This window comes from Tamandua tetradactyla, chromosome 2, assembly GCF_023851605.1.
Source record: "Tamandua tetradactyla isolate mTamTet1 chromosome 2, mTamTet1.pri, whole genome shotgun sequence".
Classification (NCBI taxonomy): Eukaryota; Metazoa; Chordata; class Mammalia; order Pilosa; family Myrmecophagidae; genus Tamandua; species Tamandua tetradactyla.
The window spans coordinates 33,453,656-33,480,896 of NC_135328.1; the positions used below are offsets into that span (position 1 = coordinate 33,453,656).

Consider the following 27,241-nt stretch of genomic DNA (forward strand, 5'->3'; position numbering starts at 1 on the left):
CTAGAAGCATCTCGGTGCATGCATCTCATTTAGAATTCACAGCTGCTGTTTTTTACCTAGGAACCTGGGAGTATGGACCCTGGATTGACAAACCTGAAATATGGGAGCCCTTGCCCAAAAGCAAGTTCTGGACATAAAGCTGCCATTTGGAAAGTCCCCTGTGCCGCTGATTCAATGCGACCTGGGCGAGGTGCCTGCTGCTTCTGAGCCATATTCCAGAAAGACAGACCAGGTCATAACCTGCAAGGCTCCTTCCCCCTCACCACCACTGACTATTGGTTCGGTCATTCATTCCTCAGCAGACAGTTTTAATCACCTCCCATTTGCCAGGCACTGCAGTAGGTCTGAGCACACAGCGCAATCACGGTAGAGAAGATCCCTGCCCTCCTGTGGCTTCCTGTTACACCGCGGCAGAAGGAGGAAAAAGGAAACAATCAGACAAAACAAAATAAAAATAGAAGCAGCTTGGGATAAGCACCTGGAGCGACAAAGGATGGGTGCTGGGAGAGCAGCAGCACAAGAGGAGATCTGATTGGGGCGTCACTGATGGACGGTCTCGCACCCTCTGGCACGTTGGGCGTCAGCCTGGGCCGCGCTGCTCCGCCCCGGACGGAATCGCTCCAAGATCACAAAGGGGAGGCGATGTAAAGGAAGCAGACACAGCAAGCGACAGGCTCAACGCCAGCCACATGCCCCGCCCGGGCCTCATCCCCGCAACCGTGGACGTTATCGCCAACCCCGCCCCCCACTGCCATCCAGCTTAGGTGAGTTGCTGGGCCCATCCGTGCCTCTGCCTCGGTTTCCTCCCCGGTGCAGGGACAGGTGCTGTGAGGATTAGATGAGTTACTACGCAGAAAGTTCCTAGAACAGTGCCTGGCCCGTCCACGCGCAGCACCCACATTGCTGCTGGGCTTTGAGGGTCTGCTTGTGTGGCATGGGCTGAGGGGGACGTTTCAGGCTGGGGGTGTCTGTCTAGGTTTGGGTCACCCCCACCCCCTCCCCAAAGCAGACTGTGAGACAAAGATTTGCATGAAAATAGTTTATTTGGGAAGTAAAGGAAACACTACTAGGCAGTGAGAAAGGAAGGGTGGCCGGTTAAGGGTGCCTCATTAAGCAGGTGGAGCTTAACCCCACTGGGATGCCCAGAGTGCAGCGCATGGCCTCGCTGTACCCTCCTGTAAGGGCAAGGCCACTGGGGTATTTGCATACCAGCTCCCCGGGGTCACTGATTGAGGACTGTGGTGGGAGGAGGGACAGGGAGGGGAGGAGGCCTTCATACCGGCAAGTCTGCCATCCATTCGGCAAGTGGCCCCGGCAGCCGCCGCGAGCCCCCGGGTGGACCAGAGGTACGCACCGAGCTGGTCCCAGCGAGGGGATATGACTTGGTCACCAACAGGGCCCGGAACAGGGTCTTAGCGTGAGTAGACACAGGCAAGCCTGGGGACAGCGGGTCTTTACCTCCGGGGTCTGAAGAAGAGCTTGGTGGAGAAGAAGCTGGGCTCGTCCCAGGTCACGGGGGCCTTGGATGCCAGGCTGGGGAATTCAGGCTTCTTTCTATGGGCAGTGGGTGGAGGTTTTGGAGCAGGAGAGGGATGTAGAGCTGTCTATGGATAAGGAACAATATATTGTTATGGTGTGACCACTGGGTTTCTCAGTGCTGACCAGGGACGATCGGGAGAAATGGTGGGTCTTCCCTGCACCCACGGGTCCCAGGAATGTGCTGCCGCACCTCTGCTCCAACCATCCTCCCTGATCAGAAGGGGTCAGGCAGGAGAGTTCCAAAGGACACACATTCCACTGGATGGAGGTGACACAGGGGGCATTCTCAAGAATCAGCAGGGGTCACCCCCTACCTCCAAGCTGATAATGGTTATTGAAAAGCCAGACATGCAAAGTTTGGAGCCAGAGCAGGATGCCTCAGTGGGCACAGTTGTTCAGGGGCCGCCACTGGAGTGCCATCTCTTTGCCCCCCAATCCAAGCCACCCCTGGTCCCTCTTCTGAATGAGTGTCAAACAGATGTCATGCTGCATTGCCAGGGCATTCCCATGTCTCTGCCATGCCTTGGCATTGCCAGAAAAGGAGGCCGAAGAGACAGAGAACTGCAGTCCGTTTGAGCACCTGCTGGCTGGAGCGTTCCCTGAGAATTAAGATCCTGTTTAATTCTCAGCCACCTGGCAAGGGAGAGAGAGGGTCGTCAGCATCAAAGCAGAATGCAAGAAGAGAGAACTGTGTCTCCGTAGCAGAACTGGGCTTATTATAACTGGAGAGCTTTGAATACTCGGGATTAAAGAGTCTAGAGTTATAAAAGTGTGTGGTCAAGGGTTGAGGAGACAGTTCCATCAGTGCTGGGGACCCCCATGAAGGAGGTCTGGCCAGGGGAAGGAAATGGGCCCTGAAGTGAGTAAGCTTTGGAACATTTGTGTCACTACAATTTACAGACCAGACTCCAAGGCGGGAGAAAGGAAGCAAGAGACAAACCACATTAGAGAGGAATATAATGCTCTCAATGTATGTGTGTGAGTCACCAAGCGGCTGGCAGGAACACCCAGAAGAAACAGCAGAATGCCAAGCTGTTCGTAAAGGTGACACGTTGCTGACATGAGAAAACCAGGGCTGGGGAATGTGATGGTGGGGGGAGCCCAGGGGATGAGAAAGTGGGCTTGTTGCCTGGGAAGCTATGGGGTCCTAGGCATGGCTCATTCTGGATGTGTGTGTCTACCTGTGTGTGTGCGTGAGTGTGTTCATGCATGTGTCTTGTGGGTATGAACCGGTGTGCACTTGTGCATGTTTGTGAGTGTGTATGTTGGGAAAGAGCTACAACCTCATTGGGTTTCCACGCCCCTCCCCACGTGAGCAAGCAGCAAATCCACCTGAAGGGGCAGCACGCCCCTCTTGTAATCTTGGAAGTTTGGGCCATGTGCTAGGTTGAATTATGCACCCCAACAAGCACATATTCTTAACCTTAGTCCACATTTCTATGGGCGTGGACCCATTGTACAAAAAGGAACTCTTGGAGATGGTATTTTTAATTTAGTAAAGTGTGGCCCAACTGAAGGAAGGTGGGTCTTAACTGAGGCCTGATAAAGAGAACCTGAAGTCAAAGAAGCCAACGAGGAGAGGACATCACCATGCGACAAGAGGTGGTGATACAAGCCAAGGAGCCCCAAGGATCACCAGCAGCCAGCACCAGAACACTGCAGGCTCCGGGAAAAAGCAAGCCTGCTGACATCTTCATCTGGACTTCTACTCTTAGAACCTGAGCCAATAAATTCCTGTTGTTAAGCTAAAACCATTTTATGGTATAGGTATAACAGCTCTGGCAAACTTGGACAGGCTACCATGGCACATATAGATGCTAATATTTAACCAAGTAAAACCAGTAGACTTCATCCCTGGATTCTTGTCCCAGGCACCCACTATCTGATTCTCCCAAGAAATGAAGAGTTTAGGGTCAGTGGCTAAAAGTAGGTTTCCATTTTCCACCAGTAGAAGAGAAATATATTTTCTTCTCTTGCCTGTCTCACCCACCTGTTCTTCCTCTCCTGTCTCATGCCTTCTTCCAACCACGCTGCTCTTCCTTCAGTTCCCCAATTCATTCTTCCTTCCTCTGGTCTTTGCCCAGGTGTCCAAGAAGCACTGACTCTCCATACCACTGCTCTCTGCTACTCACCTGCCCACTCTTAAGTTCATCTCCTTCCCTTCTACTCATACCATAGGTCTTGGCTTAGATGTCACCTCCTCCTGGAAGCCTTTTCTGCTCCATCATTGTTTTGCTTTGTTTTTACTTTTTGAAAAAGTTTTCTTGTGTTATCATTCACCATACAATTCACCCATTTAAAGGGTATAATCCAATAGGTTTTGGTAAATTCACAGGGTTGTACGACCATCACCACAATCTAATCTTAAAAGAATTTTGTCCCCACACACAAAAAAAACCCCTGTGTCCATTAGCAGTTACTTTCCATTCCCCAGTCTCCCATCCCTCCTCCAGCAGCCCCTGGAAACCATCAGTCTACTTTCTGTCTCTATGGATTTGCCCACTCTGGCACTTCATATAAATGAAATCATACAATATGTGGCCTTTTGTGTCTGGCTTCTTTCACTTAGCATAATGTTTGCAAGATTCATCCATGTTGTAGCATGTATCAGAACTTCATCCCTTTTTATGGCTGAAAAATATTCCATTGTATGGATAGACACATATCGTGGTATATCCCACTGACAGACATTTGTTTCCACTTTTTGTCTCTTACGAAGACTACTACTATGAATACTCGTGTACAAGTTTTTATGTGGATACATGTTTCCATTTCTCTTGGGTATACACTTAAGAGTGGAACTGCTGGATCATATGGTAACTCTGTGTTTAACATTTTGAGGAACTCCCAAACCATTTTCCAAAGTAGCTTCACCATTTTACATTTCCACCAGCAATGCAGGAGGATTTCAATTTCTCCACATCCTTGTTGACACTTGGAATTGTCTTTTTTAATTATAAACAGCCTAATGTGCAAGAAGGGATAGCTCATTGTTTTTATTTTAATTTCTCTAATGGCTAATGATATAAAAAGCATCTTTTTATGTGCTTATTTCCAATTTGCATATCCTCTTTGGAGAAATAAATGGCTGTTTAAAACTTTTGCCCATTTTTACAATTTTAAGCTTTTCACTGATGACTTGCAAGAGCTTTATATATTTTCTATATACATGTCCCTTATCAAATAAGTTATTTGCAAATATTTTCTCCCATTCTGTGGGCTGTTTTTTCACTTCTTATGGTGTCCTTTAAAGCACAAAAATTTTGAATTTTGATGAAGTCCAATTTATCTATTGTTTCTTTTGTTGCTTGTGCCTTTTGGTGGCATAGCTAAGAAACTATCTCCTGACCTAAGCTCAAAAAGATTTACTCCTATCTTTCCTTCTAAGAGTTTTATCATTTTAGCTCTTACGTTTAGGACTTTGATGTATTTTGGGCATTCAACAAACATTTATTGAGCAGCTACTCTGTGTTAGGCACAGATCTAGGGCTGGATATATCTCAATCCGTGAATGAACAAAGCAGGCAAACTTCATATTCTCGAACAGCTACCATTTCAGTGGAGGCGACAAACAATAATTAATAAAATGAACAAGGTCATATGAGCTGGGGTTGGAGCCCTGGGCGATGAAACTGCATGGCATATTCAGGAAACAGAGCAGTTCTACCAGCCAGGAGCCTTGGAGCAACTGGTGCAGTCAGTAGCAGGAAACAATGTTGCAGGGGTTAGCTAAGGGCCTCCTGCATCTAACTCTGTCCATAGATGGGCGGACCAAGGTCCAGGGAGGGAAGGTGAACTGCCCAAGTCTGCACAGCCAGGCAGAGGCAGCACCCACACAAGGCTTGTGGATTTCCAGGCCCCGCTTTCTACCATTCCCCTGAAGGTGGCAGCCAGGATATCGCTGGGGGAACACAGCACATTTTCTGCCTGGTAGGTTTTGTGTTTCTATGCTAGCATGACTGGCCAAGTAGAAAGCGCTCTGATAGTACTTGAAAGCATCTTGCGTTAAGTAGTAAAACCCTCTTAGATTAGATAATACACATGATGGTTTTTACGGGCAATCCCCATCACTGTCCCTGTGAATGGTTCTGTTCTTATATGGACTATTTCTGGCTTCAATTTTGATAGGATAACATCTCTGCTAATCCATTTCTCTGTAGGGCTCTGCTGAAACTTCTCCCTTAATCTTCATTATTTCCTAGCACGTGCTTTTGTTGAGACTTCACGGAATCAGATTTACCCCCAAAGGCCTCTGAACAATTGGAATAAGAGGAGATAAAATCCAGAGCAACCGGGAATTTTGCCTGGTTTGGGGTTTGCTGGAGCAGGGTGGATGCCACTTACCCAAGGCTTCACCTACTGGACTCTCGGGTTTCCGGGTGGCAGGAAAATCCTTTAGCCTGACCCCTCTTCCCTTTGAGGGGTCTGTGGTTACTTTGTGGGACCCTCCCAGCAACAGAAAAGAGTAAAGATCTCACTAATGGTCTGCCACAGGGGCTCTGCCACAGTGCCAGGAACTGGTATCTCAGAATTTTTACAGTAATAAGGGTGGTTGCAGCTTAGACTGCAGAAGATAAGAGCACGAATCAACCAGCTGACCACGGGCCAGGCAACGGGCCCGCACCAGGACTCAGCAGGCTGGTTATGGGCCACTGGGCAAGGCAGGCCACCTTCTCTGGGTCTCTGTTTTTTTCTAAATAAAACATGGCAGATTGAGCTTGGATGGTCTCGAAGGCTTGCAGAGATCTAGGCTAGGTTCTGAACTCATGTACTTGGGCTTCAGCAGCTGCTTGGAGCCAAATGTGCCCTTTGGTGGGGGGTGGAGGAGACATTTACTTCCTAATGGAGAGCAAAACCTCAAGCCAGTAATCCTCATTGTTAGATCACGTTATGTTTAGACCTGTGCCATCCACCCCAGGTGCCACTAGCCGCATGTAGCTGTGTGAATTTAAACTTCAATCAATTAAAATGAAATAAAACGTGGCTAGTACCCACTGGAACATTTGCGTCACTGCAGACGTCCTAATGGATGGTGCTGGTATAGGCAGCGTTTCCTTACGAACCACTCCTTTCATTTCACAGCAGTCCACGCAGATGAGGGCAAGGGAACAAACGAGATGGAGAGCTCTGGTTCCTACTCAGGGCTCCCTAGGTACTGCTTTCAGGTACACATTAACCATTGTCCACTCTACATTCCTTCAGGGAAAAGGCCACTGCTTCCTTTTTCCAAATAAAACTGCAGCCAGAGCAGTGAAGTAACTTGCCCCAAGTCACCCAGTTGGTAAGTGGACGGGGCGACCCAGGCTTCCCTTTTGGTCCCCTGCACTGCACCGTGGTGGACGGGTGGTGAGGGCCCTTGCACTCTCCAGGTCAGGAACCCGAGGCTCAGAGAAGACACAGGGCTGGGGCCCATCCTCTCTGCTCTGGGAAGGGTCAGCAAGGCCTCTGCCCACTCTGGGCAGCAGGGATGGGTGAAACAGGAGTGTCCCCACCTGTGGTCCTGGCCTCCAAGAGAAGTGCTCCCGTCTGGGGAGTGGCCTGAGAAAATGCATGCTTTTGCATGATGAAAATGAGAGTTTCCCCTTTGCTAGTCAAAAGTGGTTCCCTTTTTCGAGATAAGTACAAACGTGTGTCTTGGTTATCGGTGACTAATTCATGCCAGTGCAGAGCCTCCTTTGTGGAACCTGGCCCCCCTTATGGTTTAGGAAGCCAGCGTACCTGGCTGTAGGAACTGGCTGATCTCCAGGCTCCATCTTGCTATCTTGTTGCCAACACTATTTGGAGATTTTTTAATTTTTTATTTTCTTAAGTTTTAAGGGAAACTTAACTTGGAGGAAGGAATTTGTATGTGTGTGTGTGTATGTGTATGTGTGACAGTGTCTGGGACTGTCCCATTAGGTCAGAGAAACATGGGAGCCGTTCAGTGGAGCTGCCTTCTAGCTGATGCCTGGACCAGAGCACTGGACTGGGAGTCCGGAAAACCTGGCCCTGAGCCTTGCCTGCCTCTTCCTCCGTGAGCCTTTCCACTCAATTCAGTAAGTGTTTACTGTTGTGAAAGTGGCTAACCAAGGAAGCAAAATGGGCTTCAGCTCTTATGTCAACTGCAGCCGATGGGGCGTAACCATCTCAAGTGCTAGATCTGAGCCCACGAGAGGCTGATGGGTGAGAACAACCTGCGCAATTGTTCATGTCTGCAGGGGCCTGGAAGTGGGAGTGTCCCAGCATAAAAATGCAATAAATAGTCATGATGATAGAAATAGTAATAGCAGTAATGATAATAAAAATTTCCTGGTCAGGTTGTTAGGAAAACCAAGTGAAATCGCAGATGCGAATGCATTTTGTGAACTGGATATCTGGATGGTTATGGAGGCTTTGGCTGTGAATCATGTTCTCCTGCTCACTGCTTTTCCCCAGAGGCTGGGGGCGGCAGCAGTGGGGACAGGGTCTGTGGGTAACCAGATGAAGTCACTCATTGATTCCTGCATTTGGTGTTCCCTGACTCCCAGCTCTGTTCATTCATCCAGACACACTACAAAAGGTCCATCACAGTCCAGGTCCTGGCACCAAGACAGTCCGGGCTCCTGCCCGCTCTGGGCTCCAGAACAGTTGGCCTTTGGCTTGATCTTAGATTCCATTTCCACCCAGACTTGTGGCCCCTCAGAGCTTCCTGTGCAGGACAGTGGCCAACTTGCAGACCACCGAGATTGATTTGGAAGATGGTTCCCGAAGCACTGGCAAGGGAGTGGGGACATGACTCAGCGCAGGGTACGCATTTCAAGGCCACTCGTGAGCAGGTTACCAGTGTGGATGAATGGGGCATGTTACTGCAAATCTGGGAGGCACTGTCACCCCAGGAGTAAGGAAGCCAGGGTATTTACTCACCAGCTCCTATCCACCGGTGGTTGGGGGCTGCATGCTCTTGGGGCATTGACTCCCTGACTTTTCTGGCCCTCTCCACTTACAGGTCGAGTTTGCTCTTGAAGCCAGGGAAAACCCTGGAGTGGAGAGGTTCAGGGGGTTGAGTTAGGAAGCTCTGGTGCCAGGGGGTGTGGGCAATGTGCCGAGAGCACCTACCCCCCTCCCTAAAGATCCCACAATGCCAGATCAGTCACATCATTAGAGATTATCTGAGCAGCCACCTCCTTACCCCGAGAGGGAAAAGCAAAGCTGGGGGTGGGGGGGTGTAAAGAGAGCAGAGCAGAATGACGTAGCCACGAGAAGCAGAGTCCACCAGCCAGCGACCTTCGGAGAGGAAGAAGGAAAACGCCTCCCGGGGAGCTTCATGAAACAGGAAGCCAGGAGAAGCTAGCAGATGACGCCATGCTCGCCACGTGCCCTTCCAGATGAGAGAGGAACCCTGATCATGTTCACCATGTGCCTTTCCAGATGAGAGAGAAACTGTGACTGTGTTCGCCATGTGCCTTCTCACTTGAGAGAGAAACCCTGAAATTCATTGGCCCTCTTGAATCAAGGTATCTTTCCCTGGATGCCTTAGATTGGACATTTCTATAGATTTGTTTAATTGGGACATTTTCTGGGCCTTAGAACTGTGAACTAGCAACTTATTAAATTCCCCCTTTTAAAAGCCATTCTGTTTCTGGTATATTGCATTCCGGCAGCTAGCAAACTAGAACAGGGGGGCACGTGCCCAGCAACAGAAATAACCCTGGGCAGGTTACCACACAATGAGCATCAGGTACCACGGGAGGGGATTCGCCTCTATTATCTCTAACCCGCGCCATTGCCCCACAAAGCAGATGTTACTGTTCAACTTTACAGAGAAGGAAACTGAGCTCAGAGGAGTGAGGTACTGGCCCAAGAAAACAAAGCATTAGTGGCAGAGACAGGGTTCAAACCTGACTCTGAAGCCGGGATCTTTTCACAGTGCTGTAGAGCCAGCGGAGGCCCCAGCGATGGCTACCAGTTGTCCCACACAGTCAGGGCAGGATTGCATCTGGGCCGAGGTCCTCCAGCCTAGCAGGCTGTCTCAAAGCTGACTGCATCTCTGCCTCCTCCCAGGCCTTGCCTCAGCCTCAGAGGAGCAGCCCAGAAAGGAGGGGATGTGCATAAGACCAACGGGAGAGAAAAGTGGGGTTTGTGCTTGGCCCCAGGAATTTGCTGCAGACCTGGGCTCTGCCATTTAGGAGCTGTGTGCCCTGCGGAAAGGTACAGAGAACCTCAGTATTCCCATCTGCAAAATGGAGTGAAGTGATGATAGCAGCCGTTAGGTTATTGCACATTTCCTCTGCCAGTCACTCTTCTAAGCACTGCACAGGTATAAGTGCATCTAGCTCTCAAACTAACTGCAGTTGGGGTTGCTACCATCATCACCGCTTCAGGTATGAGGAAACTGAGGCACAAAAGAGTTGAGAGACTTACCCTGATCGTTCAGCACGGGGATCAGAACACAGATGGCGAGAGATTCCAAAGCTTGTTGCCTTAAGCCCCCAGCCCACCTCTAGCCCCCGAAAAGTTACACCATGCCCCTCCCACCCACGACTCCATAATCCTTGTTCGCAAAGTGGTTTTGACAAACATTTGCTTGTTCTCTAGTAGGTGTTATCATGCATCTCCTGCTTTTTCTAAAGACGAAACAGGACAAGGTCAACAGAAAGTCAGTGGCGAAGGCAGGCATGGACCCCCTCCTGGCGGTCTTCCTGCCGGGGGGAGAGGTGGGTATTTGCACTGGGGAGGAGGGAAGGGATGACGCCGGCTAGGAGAGGAGGCTGGGGTGGGGGGTGCCCGCTGGGGCCGCCCCCAAACACACGCTCGGCCTCGGCCTCGCCCTCCCAGCTTTGGGCTTCGCCACCCCGTCCCCAGGCCGCGGCGCCCACCCCGCCGTTTCCCAACCCCAGCGGCCCGAAAATGTCCCCAATGACACCCGCCCGCAGCGCAGCGACGCGAGCGAGGACCCGTGGGGAGCGTTTGTAAGGGAGCGGGGGACAGGGAGGGGGCTGTGGGGTGGGGGAGGCGCGGAAGGCGGGACTGCCGGACCCTGAGGGCGTGGCGGGGTCCGCTCCGAGGGGCGGCGCCGGGCCGCAGCCACCCCCAGCCACCCCCCCCCCCCACCCCCCGCCACGACCGCGTCTGGAGAAGCCGTTTCGCAGCAGCAAGAGGCCCCGCGCACCCGTTGCGCAATGCATCACCCACCGGACCAGGGAGCAGGGCGAGGAGAGAGAAACCAGCAGAAGGGCTGTGAGAGGCCTGGGTACAACCCCACTCTGCTCAGAAGGAGACTCTGAGGATCAGGAAGAGGGAGAGACCCGCTGGCCCCATTCCCAGGCTTGCCAGTCTTGGGAGAAGGTGTCCATTCCCACGTTCCTCCCTCCTTCCCATCACCCTCCTGCCTTCCTCTCCTCTTCCTTCCTTTCTTCTCCTCCCTCCCGCTTCCCTCCCTCAAGCATTGGCAGAGGTGCTCAGCGCCACACTCCTGGGAGGCCTGTAGGTAGCTCCAAGAGGAATTCTCTTAGGCACTGCCTTTGAGGGCTGTCAGCTTTCCTGTTACCCCTGAGGATTGCTCCGGATCTCAAATTCCGGCTCTGTCCCTTGGAAAGCCTCTGAGAGTGTCTCAAGGGGGCTGGCGTAGGAAGGGTTAGCTAAAGCTGCTGGAAACAATGTGCCAGAAATGGGTTGGCTTGTAACTTACAATCTGCAGATTTATGAACAGTTCTTAGGTGATGTCCCAATTACGGTATCAACAGGATGTTACCTGGACTCTGAAGAAAGGCCACCGGCATCTGGGACACCTCTGTCACATGGTCTGCACATGGTCGGTGTCCGCTGGTCCTTTGCCCCTGGGTTCCATTGCTTTCAGCTTCTGATTCCAGTGGCTTTCTCTCTGAGCATGTGCGGTCCTTTCTTAGCATCGCCAGGGCTTTTCTCTCTCTGTGAGTTGTCTCTCTCTAGTGGTTTCTCTCTGAGCTCTCCTGGTTTTTTCAGTCTTTTCTTCTCTTCATAAAGGACTCCAGTAAAAGGATTAAGACCCACCTTGATTTGGGTGGGTCACATCTCAATTCAAACAACCTAATCAAAAGGTCCCACCCACAATAGGTTTGCACCCACAGGAGTTGATTAAAAGAGTATAGCCTTTTCTGGGTTACATAACAAATTCACACCAGCACAGAGAGGGTAGCAAATGGATCCTGAGCAGGGGCTGGCCTGCAGCCTTCCTTCTCTCAGAGGACTTGTGCACCCCCCCACCCCCCACAGTCCTGGGCAGCGGGGGCTGCTAGGAGACCAGGCTTCCAGCCTCAGCTCTGCAAAAGCACCTGCTTCCCCATGGGGTACCTCGGTACCCTCATCTGTATATGGGGATAATGATAATAATCAGCTTCGACTCCAGTGGCTTTCTCTCTGAGCATGTGTGGTCCTCTCTTCACTGCCCTCAGAGGAGAGTCTGGATTCCCATAAGAGCCTGCAAGATGCAGCTCCTGCCTTCCTCAGCCTCCTCCACTCCTTCTGAAACACGTGCATAAAAGAGATATGTTGAAAGATATGTTGAAGTCCTAACCCCAGGACCTCAGAATGAGGCCATACCGGTGTCCTTCTAAGAAGAGGAAATGTGGACGCAGACAGACAGACAGACAGAGGGGAGAACATGATGTGACGCCCGAGGCAGAGACGCCAGGGCACGCCGGCCAGCCCGGGCCAGGAGAGAGGCAGGGCCACGCTCTTCCCCGCAGCCCGCAGAGGGCGCCCCGCCCCGCCTTGACTGCGGCCTTCCGGCCGGCCGGCGGGACAGTGCGAGAGTAAACCCCGCTGTTTAACGCCGCCGGTTTGTGGTCCTCTATTACGGCAGCCTGAGGAAACAAAGACCCTTGCGGGCACGTTGGGTGCTTCAGCTGCCCCAGCTCTCTGCAGGCCCCTATGCTCTTCCCTGCCTCCAAGTGCTTGCACCGGCTGCGCCCTCCACCTGGAAGTGACTGCGAACTGAAGGCACGCTGTCCACCGCCCTCCTCACAGCTGGGGACAGAACAGAGCCTGGCCAGGGTGTCCCTGGCCATTTTGCCGTGTGGCTTTCACCCCAGACCCAATTCCGCGCGGCAGGCGGGCTCCACGGAGCCAGAGCCACCTTTCTCCTCCAAAGTAACCCCGTTCTCAGGCCCTGGGTGGGGGCGGGGGGAGGCTCCTGTGGGCTCCTATCCAGGAAGGGGAGAGAGAAGAAAGGAATAAATAAAGAGGGAAATGACCTCCTTTGAGCCGCTGTCTTCATGGCAAGGGTTTTTTTTTTTTTTTTTTTAATTTCTTGGGATGTGTTATCACACAAGTTATCTGTATTTATTATAGAATGCCAAAACACAGAAGGATCAAAAGGAAAAGAAAAAAATCACCCACTGCCTTCAGCATCCAGAGATAAAGCACACTCAGGCAGTGGCGTGGAGCCTTCTGGAGTTTTTAAAGCATGCATAAGAGTATGGTGGTGTGACTTTTATTCCAGAAACTCTGGTGCAAGAAATATCACATCACCTGATTCCTCTAGAAAATCATGGTTAGAGCTGACCCCAGCCCCACCTCACCTGAAGCCTGAGAAGCAGCCTCCCAGCCCCCTGGGAGACCAGGGCATCCACCTAGGGTGCCTCCAAGCTCAGGGCCAGGGACCACAGCCCTGAGATTTGCAAACCCATGCTCTCTCCCCAGCCGTGGGAGAATCTCTTGCTTCCCATGGCTGTCAAAATTTGAATTCTTAATCTTTTCCTCAAAACTTGATCTTTCCTGAGCCTCTGTCTTCTCAGTAAAGTTTTTCCAACTGCCCAGGTGTTTAAGTAAGAAACAAGGGATTCACACTCCATCCCTCTCCTTCTTCCTTCACCTCCGACCATCACCAAATCCTGTTGTTTCTACCTTAAGGCATATTTCCAGGCTGTCCCCTTCACGCTATCTCCAGAGCCAACACCTGAGCCCGAGCTGCCTCCATCTGCAGCCGGACAATCCAGTCTCCACCAGCACCCAGAGCTGAGGCCCAGCTAACCCTGGCCTGGGCAGAACCCATCAGTGGCTTCCCTTTGCTCCGGCGTCAATCCTGAGCCTTCCTGAGCCCACGTGGTACAGCCTCGGGCCCCCTTCCCAGCAGAATCTCCCCCACTTGACCCTGCATTCTAGCCACGGAGCCTTCCCTCACAGACCCTCTGCTTCCTCTGGGCGCACCAAATCCATACACACTGTTCCCTCTGCCTGAAACACTCTTCTCCTTTCTCCTCTTCCTCTAGTTCATCTCTCTCTCCCTTAGTTATATTGGGTCTGAGGGCTGGGACCAGGTCTGCCTTTTCTCCCAGCTCTTCCCCATATGCCCAGCCCAGGACGTGGCACACAGTAGGCCCTCGGTACGTGTGTTGAGTGGGTGGGTGGGTCAATGAGTGAATAAGCGAAGGTAGAAAGTCCCAGATGAGTGGACATACAGCTCGGCTGCAGTAACTCGCTGAACCAGGTGTCCCGGGAGCCATCTCTTTCTCATAGGGATCCCATGCCCTTTAACTCCAGAGTATGCACTGATGGGCTGCCTCTGTGCCGTACACCGTGGTCAGAGCCACAGCTGCTTCTCATCGCGACAGCCTCCAGCTGGTCCCCCCTCTTCCTTGCTCACCCTCGCTCATTGGATTCTTCTCCAAAGGAATAAAAGGAGCCTCCAGAAGCCCTTTCAAAATAAGCAAAATCTGATTCTGCCCTGACCCGGCTTAATGCCCCCTAACAGGCTTTCCATCCTGCTGGGAGTAACTTCCGACCCCTTCTCTGACCCCCTTTTGTCACCCCCGCTCCGCGGCTCTGCATCAGCCGCACCAGCTTTGAGCTGGGTCGTCTCAAAACCAGATGAAGGCATTCCAGTCCCGGGGCCTTGCTCTCTCCCCAGCCTTGTCCTTCAGCCTGGCACACATCGGCCAGAGGTCCACAGGCTCCAAAGTCACCTCCCCGGAGAGGCCATCTCTGGCCACAGGTGCCCCAGTTTCATTGTCTTCACCGCAGCGTGATGAACGGACACCTTTGGCGTGTTTGGCATCTCTCAGCCTGGCCGCATGACCTATCCTCAGGGTGAGAGGGGGACCCGGCCAGGGGCCTGCCTGCTGCACCCCCAGTGCCTCAGCAGGCTGCTGCACAGTAGGTGCTCAGTTCATGTTTGCAAAATAAATGGGAGGGCCCCACATGCTTTGCCCCTTGGACATCTGTCTCAAGCTGCAGTGTGGACCCAGATGTGTTCTTTTCCTTTGCTAATTACTGCAGAGTAATTCTAGTAAGAAGTGTAAGTACAGATGGATTAATGGGGAAAAAAGATAGCAGATTTCAGGTGCTGGCTTGCAAATCCATGAACCAAAGATGGGTCTCCAGCAGCCCGCTGGAATTCCAGGGTGGGTAGTTTGGTTGCTTGCATCAGGAACCTGAGCCCTGGGCCCACCCCCCGCTTTGGACGCTAGTGTGAAAAAGCAACCCCCACCCCCACCCGTTTCTGCCTCAATAGAGGCAGCCGTGGGGCTGAGGAAGCCTGGGCCGTCGTGGTTTAAAATCATGATTCTGAGCACTACTGAACATGACTTAACTTCTCTGGGCCTCGGTTTTCCCATCCCTAAAAGAGGGGCGTGATCCTCTCCGCCCAGGATGGTTGTGGGCCCATAAAGAGATGGGATATGCTAAGTGCTCAGGAGGGCTTTCGGCCAGGTGGACTCCCTCCCATCCCCGGGGTATAGAGAAAAGGCATCGTCCTGCTTTCCCACCTCCTGAGACAGAGGGAGAGAGTCCAAAGGGGGGCCCAGAGATTCCAAGAGGGGGGCGGGGGCGCCACATCTTCCTGAGCTGACCGTCCAGCTGGTGCAGGGCCGGCATCTCTGCCCTCCCCGGGCACACTCAAAGCCCCCACCCAGGCTGGGAGAGAACCACAAGTGCTCCCGACGCCTTTCCAAATGACCCCTGGGGTGGAAGCCACTGGGACAACTGGCCTGGTGGGGCTTAAAAGACAAGGGGAGGAGAAAGGGACAAAGGTAAACTGTAAGGTGCGGGGAGGCCGGAGCATCGCTAATCTTTCTGGAACCTCCTCTCTGGTCTTTTGCATTTGCTGGGGGGGTAGATCCAAGGCTGAATTTTGCCTTCCCGATGACCCTGGGACGCCCTCTGGTGGGCATAATCAGTAGCTGCAGGTTTCCCCACTTCGCCTCCTGCTAGGTGGAGCCTGGTTTTTCTTTTCTTTCCTTTACTCTTTAATTTGGTGCCACAATTGTTATGAATATAATCCCCCAAATCACCACTTTGCTGTTTTCCAAAGCATTGAAAGATGAAGCTCTAACCTCAATATTAATCCTACCTTAAAAATTTAGACATTTATTTTGTGTTAAAAAAAATTTTTTTTTAATTTAAAATACAGAAAAAATACCAGGAAGAAAGCAAAATTCAAGGATAAGGGTTTCTTAGCCACCATCAGGAAAAACATCACAGCCAGCAGGAGAAAAGAGTGAGGTTACAGCTCTCCTGGGTCACTAGGCATTTATTTAGAAAGAATAGAAGCAGTTGGGCGAAACACCGATTTGGGCTCCATTGCAAGCTCATGAAGTAGGGTGGGCATCTCAGTTTAGGGACCAAATCAGTTCAAGCTGCTGATCCTGTAACTGAAAATGTTTTCTGAGTCTCTTTCTCCACACTGCTTTCTTTCTTTTTCTTTCTTTCCAAGGGGACCCTTGTCCAATTAGCATGATTAGGTGGAAAGAGCCCAGAATGTTTGATTCATTCACTCATTCATTCATTCAATGATGCTTACTCCATCTGTTTAGAGCCAGACCCTGTGCTCGCCCCATGAGATACAGTAAAGACTAAAACACTGTCCTGGCCACTCAGAACTCACAGTGTAGACTGAACACAGGAAAACAGTCAATTACAAGCACATTTTGATTGGGGCAGAACAGGGCGCTCCATGGGGAGGCTAATCCAGGCTCCAGTACCCCCAGCTCTGTGACCTGGGCAACTCCCTGCCCCTCTCTGAACCTCGGTTTCCTCATCTGTAAAATGGGGATGAAAATTGCACATTGCTGAATTATGGTGAAGATTGAATGGAGATAAGGTAAATGTGTAAAGCAGGTAGCACATGTCTAGCTGCTCACTAAATGCTAGTTCTCTCCATCTGTGCTAAAAAATCTTTTTTCAGACTCTGGTCCAAACTTACCCATGACCTTCTATTAAAGTCCGGATGCCTGCTGAACTTTTGGGAAACTCGAAGAATTCTGTATGTTGTCAGTCCTGGAAAAGGTCTTTGAAATCATCCAGCCAAGCCCCTTATTTTAGAGAAGAGGAAAGAGGGGCCCAGAGAAGGGAGAGGATTCATCCAAGGCAGATCTGGAGAGGCACCGAGTTTGGAAATTATGGTCCCAGGCTCTGGTGGGGAGGGCGCCTGGGCTTGAAGCCAAGCTTACCATCAAGCTCCACTACTTGCTTTGGGCAAGTTATTTCAACTTTCCACCTCTCAGTACCCTCATCTGTAAAAATGGGCATAATGACAACCTTCTTCCTAGGGTTTTTGTGAAAATTATGCGAACTGACTTCCAATGCAGTGATCAGTTGGTTATCCTAAGAATTTACATGGCTCAGAATTTTAGGAAAGCAAACTAGCTGCAAAATCAAATGGAATTCTTCATTCTGAATCTGCACATTTTGCATCCAGAATTCAAGGGGCAGGAGTTCTCCCCCAAATGTAAAGGCCTCTTGGTGGAGGCCGGGACAAGAGGAAACAAGCTCCTACTCTAGGCAGCCAAGGAGTAAATTATGATCAAAGGGAGTTAGATCAAAGCAATGTCTCCCACCCGCTCTCTTCTCCTGTACAGATTCACCTCATTCTACATCAATTCAATGAAAATGGTTGGGTCATGTTTTAAAAGAATCATCTGCTCCTCGGTCACGGATAGCCCATCACCCCTCTTGGTGTGCCCAAGACAAATAACACTGGTTTAAGGTTAAAAAAACACAAAGTGCCGACAAATTGCATCAAAACATCAGATTAAATAAAAATCAAAATAAGCTAGCAGCAGAATAAGTTAGTATCTGGGTAAACTATTGTTAACAGAGGCCACCCCTCCATGTTCCCTTTTTTCTTTTGAAAATAGCTTTGTGCTCAGAAGCCTTTCAGGGGCCACACAAATGGGCGAGAAATCCCTCGAGATTGGTTGCTAACTCCGCTTCTACCCACTGTTCTCTCAGTATCACAATGGAAAATCACCAAGGCCGCGTGGAGAACTATAATGATTTTCTTTACACTGGTGTAAACAAAAGAACGTACAATTTTCCCTTTCTCCCTAGTAGAGTGCTTTATTTTTGTATTTTTCTAGTGCCGGGGAAATGTTAAGATCATTTAGGGGGCTGTTGAAATGCCTTGAAATCAAAGCTATGATATTAACAAAATAGTTGGAGAAGAAAAAAGCTGGTGAAGGGTTGTGTTTGAGGAACAGGCAGTTGTTTTACTTCGTTATAAGATTTCAGTGTTTTCAGGAAGCAAATGTGAGAGGGAAAGGAGAGGTGGAACCTTCCAGAAGAGAAGGGTGCCAGGTTTTCATAAAGGCAAAGGGTACCCATTTCAGGCCTATAAGGCAATCTATATCCATAAATAATGGATTTATACATTATTTTCAAGAATAATAATCATTTACGACTTAATAGCCCCATGCTGTATGGCAGGCCATGTGAGGCAGTGGAAAGAACTCGGCTTTCCTCTCTGGCAGTCTTAGCCCTCAAAGGGGCACTGCCAGGCTTGGCAAGTGACCTGGTTGGGAAACTTTACCCCCAGGAGCTTCAGTTTCCTCGTCAGCAAAGTGCAATGTTTATTATGATGCATGTTATTGGAACGGTGATTTAAAAATACCTAGAACAGGACTGAAGACATTAAGATAATGCTGCCTCCTCCCATTTTATTGTTGTTAACATTATCTCACAAATAGTATCTCATTTAATTCCCAGCACCCCCCACCCCAAAAGAAAACAAACTCACAGGTCCTCAGACCTGAGACCCTTATTCCTGCTTCACAGATAAGAGCTTTTAAATCCCCTAAAGATAACTCATTTCTGTTAAAAGCCTGAGTGTTGGGGTGGTGGGGGGAGTGGAGGGAGACCTGGGTTCAAGTCACATCTCCAACAGGTGAAATCAACAACTGATGACATCATGCAGGTGATTTCATAGCTCCATGCCTCCGTTTCCCCATCGGTGCTTCACTGCCTCGCCTGCTGGCCTGGTGCAGCATGAGCAACTCCTCCAGACACTGCCACCTCTCAACAGATTCCAGGCCCCACACATGATCCCCATGCCTCGGACACCGGAGTGCTGCAGGGTGTCCATGGAGAAGAGTGGATCCCTGCACGCAGCCAACCAAGAAAGCAGACACTGTCCCCTCCACACTCAGTCAGCCATATTTTCATAAAGCGGCTTTCCCCCTAACAGTCACATTTTTCTCCCTGTGTCCCTGTTTGCCTCGTCTCCCAAGGGCCGGGCACAGTAGCTCCCATCATTTGGGGTGGGTTTGGGGCCAGGTCAGGAAAGGCCAATGCGGTGGGAGGTGTGATGTCTCAGCAAGACTCCAACCCGGGTGAACCATGGAGAGCTTGGAAGGTCCTGCCTCACTTTACCTCAAGCATCCAGGCTCATAACAACCTCCCAAATAGGATTTTTAAGCCAGATTTTGGACTTAAAAAAAATAAGAAAGAAGATCAGAGAAGGGGGCAAGGGAGTGGACAGAGCACTGTGTGGCGGTGGGGAGACCTTGACTCCAGCACCAGCTCTGTCAGGGTGACTTTGAATATGGCTTCAATGTCTCCATCTCTGCAGAAGGGGGTTGGACTGGAAAATGGTTCTCACGGTTTATTTTTACAAAACATCAGTTCTATAAGTTCTCTCATAACAAGAGTTCCTGGGGTCCATAAATTTTGAGAAACACTGCACGCCTTATCTTCTTTGGTGATGCATATTAGTATGTTAAAGGCTCTGATAAGTCTTGCATGAAAGAAAGTTTATACTTTTAAAACAGACTATAAGCTTCAAGCAGGGATATTTGTCTGTTTGGCTCACCGAAGCATCCTTATCCCCTACAACACTGGCATATAATAACTGTTTAATGAATATTTGTTGAATGATTGAATCAATGAACTTTGTTTAACCCAACATTTCTCAAACTTATTTGATCACAGAACCCTTGTTTGATTTCTCATAGCACCTGGATAGATGAGGAACATGCCGACTGGAATTTTAGGGTCTGGACAAGCTCTTGGGTTTTTACTGAGCATTAATCTCCGTGGACCGTCAAGCCCGTGTCTGTCCTGGGGCCTGGAAGTGCTCACTGGGGACACAGATGGACTGCAGAGTCTGAGACAGTGTCCCAGCCCGTCTCTCCTTTTTTGACTCCCATTCTCTATTGCCGTTCTCTATTGCTTTCGTGGTTCTGAAGGGGGGTGATAAGCAGGCCTCCGGCAGGAATCCCCCGGGCTCTCCAGCGCCTCCCACAGGACCCAGGGTTTCAGCCCCACCTCTGCTCTCACCCATCCTCCTCATTGCTCCTTGAGAGGGTCCCCACTCTCTCTGCCCTCTCCTTCCCAAGCTCTTCAAATGCATCACCTCCCATTTGCTCATTTGCCCCACCCACATGGCGGTGCTATTATCAGAGAAAGTGGTGAAGGAAGGTTGGGTGGACAAAAAAGAAAGAAAATCAGATCCCCCTCCTCCGGGAGACCCGTTGGGGAGCTGCAGCTGTGGCCTGGGTGAGAGAGGACTATGGGAGCGGAGCCAAGGAGACAGGTCCGACAGAGAGTTCATGGAAGGTGAGACCCTGCCAGGACCCTGCCAGGACAGCCCTTTGCAAAGCTCAGAATCCAGTTTACTCAGGAGGGGGCCTGACCCTCTCTTTCTGCTCTGGGGGTGGGGGTGGCTGGGTGCAGCATGGAGCCCTGGGGAAGGAGGTAGCTGTGCGGGCTTCTAGCAGCTCTGCCCCATGCTGTGTCTTGCTCCCTCTCTCTTGGCCTCTGTGTCCCTGCCCAGAAATAAGGCTCCCCAGTGGCAACGGCCTATGAACCTTGCTAGGTCTAGCTGGGCCCCGCCCGTCCAGGTGGGATCAGAGCCCAGGCCCTGGAAGAAGGAGACACAGCACATCTCCATTCAGAGTGGCCCAACCGTTCAATGAAATGTTCAGTGAACGGAAAGGAGGTAGTTTGGAAAGATAAGAGATTAATAACCAAGCAAATGCTTTTGGGGGGGGGGAAGTGCAAAATTCTGTGTAGTTAGAAGATAATATTTATACTAATCATTAGCATAGCCACAATTCGAGGACAAGGGGCACAGCTTCTCTTACTAGGGGTGAAAAGCAACAAAATTAGTAAACTGCCAGGCCTTAAAGGAAGTAGTCCAGTTCTTACCACACTGGGCTCGCTGGCCTTTCGGGGAGTTATGTGGTCCCTTGGCTGGGCCTTTGCGACCTTGCTAGGCTGAGAGAACAGATCCTGAGCTGCTGGGTAACTGCAGCGGGGCTGGGCACCCGCAGAGGGCTGAGCAGACAGTATTTATCATTTAAATTAATCGTGAGGCCTCTCGTTTTAATCCACCTGATGGGGCATCTCCGCACGTCTCAGAATTAGCCAATGGGAAACTGGGCACCAGAAGCCTGTGTTTTGGAGCATTTATCTTGTTTCTATCTAACGGGGACCTAACAAGGTCATGCGTAGGTGGAAATCAAAGAACACAAACGGTGCTTCAAGGGAACTTGCCATGAGGAAACAGTTGCCACTCGCTGTGGCCACCAATTCCCCCTCCCCACCTGTTGGCTTTGCAAATCATATCTTTCCACTTGGCACCTTAGGATTTATTTTTGCATCTTAATAAGTCCAGGCATTGAGGTCGAGACCCGGAACACGAGCACCCCTTAGCAGAGCGCACCCGTAGATCCAGGGCCCAGCTTGCTCAGGCCGACCACAGACATCCCCCACCCACCCCCAGGGGCCTGGTGCCATTTCCATTCCTTTGAAAGATATTAGTCCTTCCAAGAAACATATCTGTCCTCTAGAGTGACACAGGATATGATCCCCGAAGGACATGAACCCATTCATTCACTCATTATTTGTTCATTTATTGATGCATTTGTTCATTTATCTATTTATAAGCCAGGACTTGTGCTGGGTGCAGGGGATGGAGAGGGAGCCCGAGGAGTTTGGTCCCCGCCTGGGGATGCCAGCAGTTCAGTAATGGAGACGTAGATTTAACCAATAATTACAGCTGTGATGGGCCATGAGGAAGGCAAGCTCAGCAGTGAGGGCGGGAAGTAGTCTGGGTGGGCGCGTCTGAAGGAGGAGAAGGTACCACTAAGGGCGTTCTAGGCAGAGTGAGCGGCACATGTAAAGGCTCTGAGGTTGTGTTAAACCAACTGCTTTTCTCAGCTTACCCACAGACTCAAGGTGGGAGAAAGGAGAGAAGGAAAGAAGGGACAGTTCTCCCACGGCTTTGTAGGCAAGGGCTCTTTGGCTTTAGACTGAGGGCAGTGAGGAGCCATGGAAGGGTTTGCAAGGAAGAGGGGCCATCAGACTTGCTTTTTGCAGAGATCCCTTTATCCAGGACTGCAGGGGGCGGATGCAGGGGCACCCGGCATGGAGACGGGCTCTTTTTAGAAACTTAATTGCTATTTCCGTTTATTCAGCTACTTTGAACAGAATAAAAGAGCTGGGTCACAAAAATCAGTTGGAAAAGTGGAGAAGTATTACATAAATTAAGGAATTATCTGGTGACATCTGGCCCTGCGTCCCAAATCCAAAGGAACTGAATTAGTCAGGAGGGCACTTGTTGTAACAAATAGCCCCAGATGGAAGATGTAACAAGTTCAGTTTTGCTCACGCACCCAGCCAAGAGGAGTTATTTCTGATTGGAAAGCTCACTCGCGATTTTGGCTCTCCTTCAAAGGGTGACTCAGGGATCCAGGCTTCTTCCAACTTGTGATTCGGCCATCCCTGGGCCCCGAAACCCCTGCAGGATCCTCCGCTTCTGGCCACAGATGATGGAGGAACCAAGAGAATCATGGGGACAGGACTGGAGTCCATCACTTCCACCCACATGGGCTGGCAGCACCTGACTGCAAGGGAGGCCGGGAAACCCAGAGTCACTGTGAGCCTAGGAGGAAAACAGAAATGTTTGTGGGAACTAGCCTCTCTATGCCACTGAGAACCTGCCGCTGGGAAGCTGAGGCCCAGAGAGGAAACGTATTTTGTCTGTGGTCACCCATGGGCAGACTGGAGAGCAGAGCCCCCGCCTCCCGCCCGATTCTCAGGCCCGCCTGCTTTCGCCTTCACCGTAGCTGACATCCCTGCCAGCGCCTAGTATTGTCCTGCTGCTCCGAAGCGTAAGGAACTAGAAAATCAATCCAGCCGGCATTTATTAGGGCTTGCTATTTGCAATAGGAAGGAAGAAAGACAACAATAAATTATTTTCTGTCTTCAAGGGACTATTTCCCAGGCAGAGCGGAGCATGCGCGGAGGTGGGCGCTCAGAGGCAGAGGGAGAAGATGCCCAGCCCCTTGAAGGAGAAAGGTGTGGGCTGGGCCTCAAAGGACAGAGAGGACGTGGGGTGGGGGTGGGGGGTTGATTTTGTTTTCCACGTTTCTTCAACCCCAGGCATAAAGAGCAGGGATACTCATCGCCTCAGCTTCCAGCACATTCTCACTGTTGACTTATACAAGACCAGTCCTCCTAGGTTTGTTTGGGGTTTAGCTTTTTTTTTTCCTCCTCGGTCTCTGATTCCCCTTCCCCGATAGGCATCTTGGCTAATGCGTTCGATGCGTGATCTTCCGTGTGTGCGTGAGGCCGTGCGGAGCGACCAGGCAGTTCCGTTCGTGCATGCGTGCAGTTTACGGCCTGACTCTGTTGTAGCGCTCAGTCTGGTTCTTACATTTTCTCCGCTCAGCGCCCAGATGTGCCCAGTGGTGTGGGGGGGCTGCTCCTGTGGGCACGGCGCTCCGTGGGGGGCAGCCACCTCGTTCTTCTCAGCCACGTCTCCAGTGGCGGGCTCCCAGGCCCCCTCCAAGCTGCACTGCCGCAGTCGCAGCACGGGGTCCCCTCGTGTCCTGAGTGCGACTGTCACCAGGGTATACATCCAGGACCGTCTTGCTGGGTCAGGGATGAACGCTTAAGTCCTTTAACCGTGACCCAGTGGCATTCTAAAGGCAGCGCCTTCTGGCTCAAATGGCAACTGCAGCGATGAGAGCAGGGCGCCCCCTCCAGGCGGCGGTGGTCCCAGGACCCACGGCTTGACTGGCAGGTGCTGACGTGCGTGACTTAGAAGAGGGCACCCCTTCCCCCAGGCAAACCTACGCTGGGCTGGCGGAGGAACTGGCTTCCACTCACGGGGCCACAACCAGACTTAGCCTTGCTGAGATGGCTCCTGGCCGCAGGGCCTGGCTTCCCCTTTCTCCTGCGTCCCTGGGGTTACCGACCTTTCCAACTGCTGCCATTCTGAGGTTTTGGAGGAGCTTTCTACTTATTCTTAACTTTGCAATTGTTATATATATTTTTTATGCATCTGTGCATTTTTGTGTACCTGATTGACCATTTGCTCCTTTCCCCCTCTGAACAGCCCACTCAGATCCTTCAACTGGTTCTGTAGAGTTCACTTTTTTCTTCCCTGTTGATTTGGAGAAGTCCTTTCCATGTTACAGATAATAATCCCTTTCTGTCTTAGATGTAATGAGTCTTCTCCCAGTTTGGCATCTGTGTGCCTCCATTGGCCATGCTGGTCTCTGTCAAACAGAAACCCTGCATTGTGATGTTGTCACCATCTAACAACAGTTTGCCTTATTGTGTCTGTCTTTTGGGTCTTATTTAAAAAGTGTTTCCCACCCCCACCAAGTCAGAAGGATATTATCCCCAGTTTTCTTCTATTTTCTTTAGATTTTTAAGTCTGTTTCTTTAATCCATCTGGAGTCCACCTTTGATGCAGTTTCCCAAGCCCTAAGTGCTCTGCCCTTTCCCCACTGCTCTGCGGAACCTTCTTCCCTGTAGACTACAAGCTCCGGAGGGTCCGTGGGTCTCGTGCTGAGCTCTCTGCTCTGTGCCACTGGCTTTTGACTTCCCTGTGCCTCTGGTTCTGCAGTTTGTCTTCGGTTTGGAGGTGACAGGTCCACCCTTGAAAAAACAGCAACAGGGAAAGAGCAACCCAGGTGGAGAGCAGTGCACACTCGCTAAGACCTGGAACTTTCTCCCCCCAACCCTTGAGTCTGCCATCTCCTTCTTACCCTTCAGATTTTGCCCTGAATGTCACCGTGTCACAGCAGCTGGCTCCACTGCAAGCCGTCCTCCCTCTTCCTTGAGCTGCACTCACTTCTGTGTAATTAGCGTGTAATTAGAAATGTTCTTGCTGGTTTACAGTCCAGCTCCCTCACCAGCCTGCCAGCTCCACCAGGGCAGGAGTCTTGCCTGGCACACAGCCCAATGCCAGGTCCACAACTGGGGTTAACGTTTGTGAAGGCTTGGCTCTATGCGAGGTACTTCGCATGCATTGGTTTCTTTGCTCCCCATAACATTCCAGTGAGGAAGGTCCTATTACTTTCTCCACTTTATAGACAGGGAAACTGGAGCACAGAGAGGTTAAGTGATTTGGCTAGGGTCACCCAGATGGAAAGAAGATGAGTTTGGATTTGAACCCAAACAATCTGGCTCTAGAGGTATGCTTGTATCCACTTGTTATACCGTTGCTCCAGTCATGAATGAATGGATGAATGCAGGGAAGAAAGGACAGGGTGAGTTAGAGGATGAAAACAGTATAACAAACAGGCTTGGCTGCAGCTTCTTTTTCCAAGTTATGCTATGCTCCTAATGAGAGTTATTTTCCTTCTAAGATGATGATTTTCACAAATTATGGAAAATTCTTTGGCCACCGTCTTTTATGTGATGGCCTGGGGTGGAGCACTCAGGGGTGATGAATGGCTTTTTTTATTCTATCACATTGGGTTAGAGAACTCGCTTAGACAAGACTGCATGTGGAATCTATAATTAATTATTATTCACACTTAATACAGTTAGATAATGTGAACACATACTTTCCATTAATTTATGTGGCTGATTCCTCATCATTTTCCCATAGGTATAGTTCACTGATTTCTCAAGTTATTAAAAATTAAAATTCATATTAGGGAGTTAGAGGAGCCTGGTGCCCCTATACCTATTTTTATTCTGAAGTCAGAAGCTGGGAGGGGGAGGTATGGGGGCGGCTCATTGCAACTGCTTCCCTTGGACAACCCTGCACTACAAAGTGGGTGGGTGCATTTATTTTTTTTACTTAATTCCTCAAATGTTGATCAGCACCTACTCTGCAGGGCCTGGTTGCACGCTTGAGGGTCAGCAGAGAAGAGGTAACAAGTCTCTGCCCCTGGGCAACTCATTACTTCCTGGGGATGGTGGAGAAGGAACCAGTAGGAAGGAGAGCAGGGATGAGGGTGCCTGACCTCGCCTAGGGAAGGAGGCAGGAAGAGCAGATGCCCAGCTGACCCTGGAAGGAAGAGGATTTAGACAGATGGGGAATTCCTAAGAGCAGAAGGAGTGTGTGTAACATACTGGTAGCAAGAAAGGGTATAACAGATTCCAGAGGGCCAAAGATTCCCTTCATGTGGGGGAACTTAAACGAGGGATGGTATGAGTGAATCCTGGAGCAGAGAACTGAAGAAAAAGAAGCCTCGATGCAGGATTCTAAACACTCGGGTCTCAGGACCTTAAAGCTCATTGACACTGACTTCCCCATCTTGAAGATGAGAAAACTGAGGCCCACCTGCTTTAAAAGACAAAACTAAAAATTTTTCAGATCAAATAAATTCATCCCTGCCCAGGTATTTGAGGCTAATAATCTCCAGATGGCAGGAATGTTTACATCCCAAATTCTGAACACAACCCAGAGGGGACCTGCAAACAGGCGTGGCACTGCAAAGAGCAACCCAGCACCCTGCCCGCTACCCACGCCACCAGGACGCTTTGCAGGTAGAACTTTCCAAAATAGAGACTCACAGGTGCTATACTGGTTTCAACACAGGCAGAGCTGCTCCTGATTTGCATATTCTGCATAACTTTGCATAAAGCATTGACAAGTCTCAGAGCCTGTAAAATAAAACTAATTAGAGCAGCATCTTGCCTTGGCATCCGGATTTACTCCATTCTAGGAGTCAGGGGTGGGGTGGGGCACATTTGGCCTTACAGCTCACTGGAGCACAGCCGTGGGGGCTGGTTTGGGGTTCAGAGACTGCAGGTTTTCTCCAGAGAGAATTGAGGACACTGCTGGGTTACCATCAGGCTGAGTTCTAATGCCATCGCTGCTACTTTCCATCTGCCTATCTGCATAATCTTGGGCAAATCATCTCACTCTCTGAAACGCAGTCAAAAAGGGTCAACTCATGACTTTAGGGTCACCTAAATTTAGAGTCACCTAAACACAAAAAGAAGTTGGCAGTCATATGCCTTAACATGTCCAAATACCTGCCACAAAGTCCAACACATATTCAACTTTCAGCCAATATTTTGGCATGGAGCTCTAATCCAGATGCAGCAAAATTTCCTGCTGATGTTCAATACCAGAAAGTTCTGTTCTCACTTCTGAACTGCTTGCCTAGTCCCCAGAGAAGGAGAAATGACCTCCTATCCCTAGAACAAAAGGGAAATCCCCGATTCCTGGAAGATCATCTGCCATTGAGGAGGTCATGGAATCAGAATCGTTTTGTTGAATATCAAATCTAACCTGATG

The 27,241-nt window shown here is 50.4% G+C and overlaps 1 long non-coding RNA gene across 1 annotated transcript; it reads left to right on the forward strand.

The window, feature by feature from the left end:
* The first annotated feature begins 645 nt into the window (after nt 1-645).
* On the forward strand, nt 646-7,744 carry LOC143659575 (uncharacterized). The gene is made up of 3 exons (XR_013163614.1): nt 646-764; nt 6,742-6,820; nt 7,438-7,744. It is a non-coding gene; the product is annotated as an uncharacterized LOC143659575 (long non-coding RNA).
* The last annotated feature ends 19,497 nt before the right edge of the window (nt 7,745-27,241 follow it).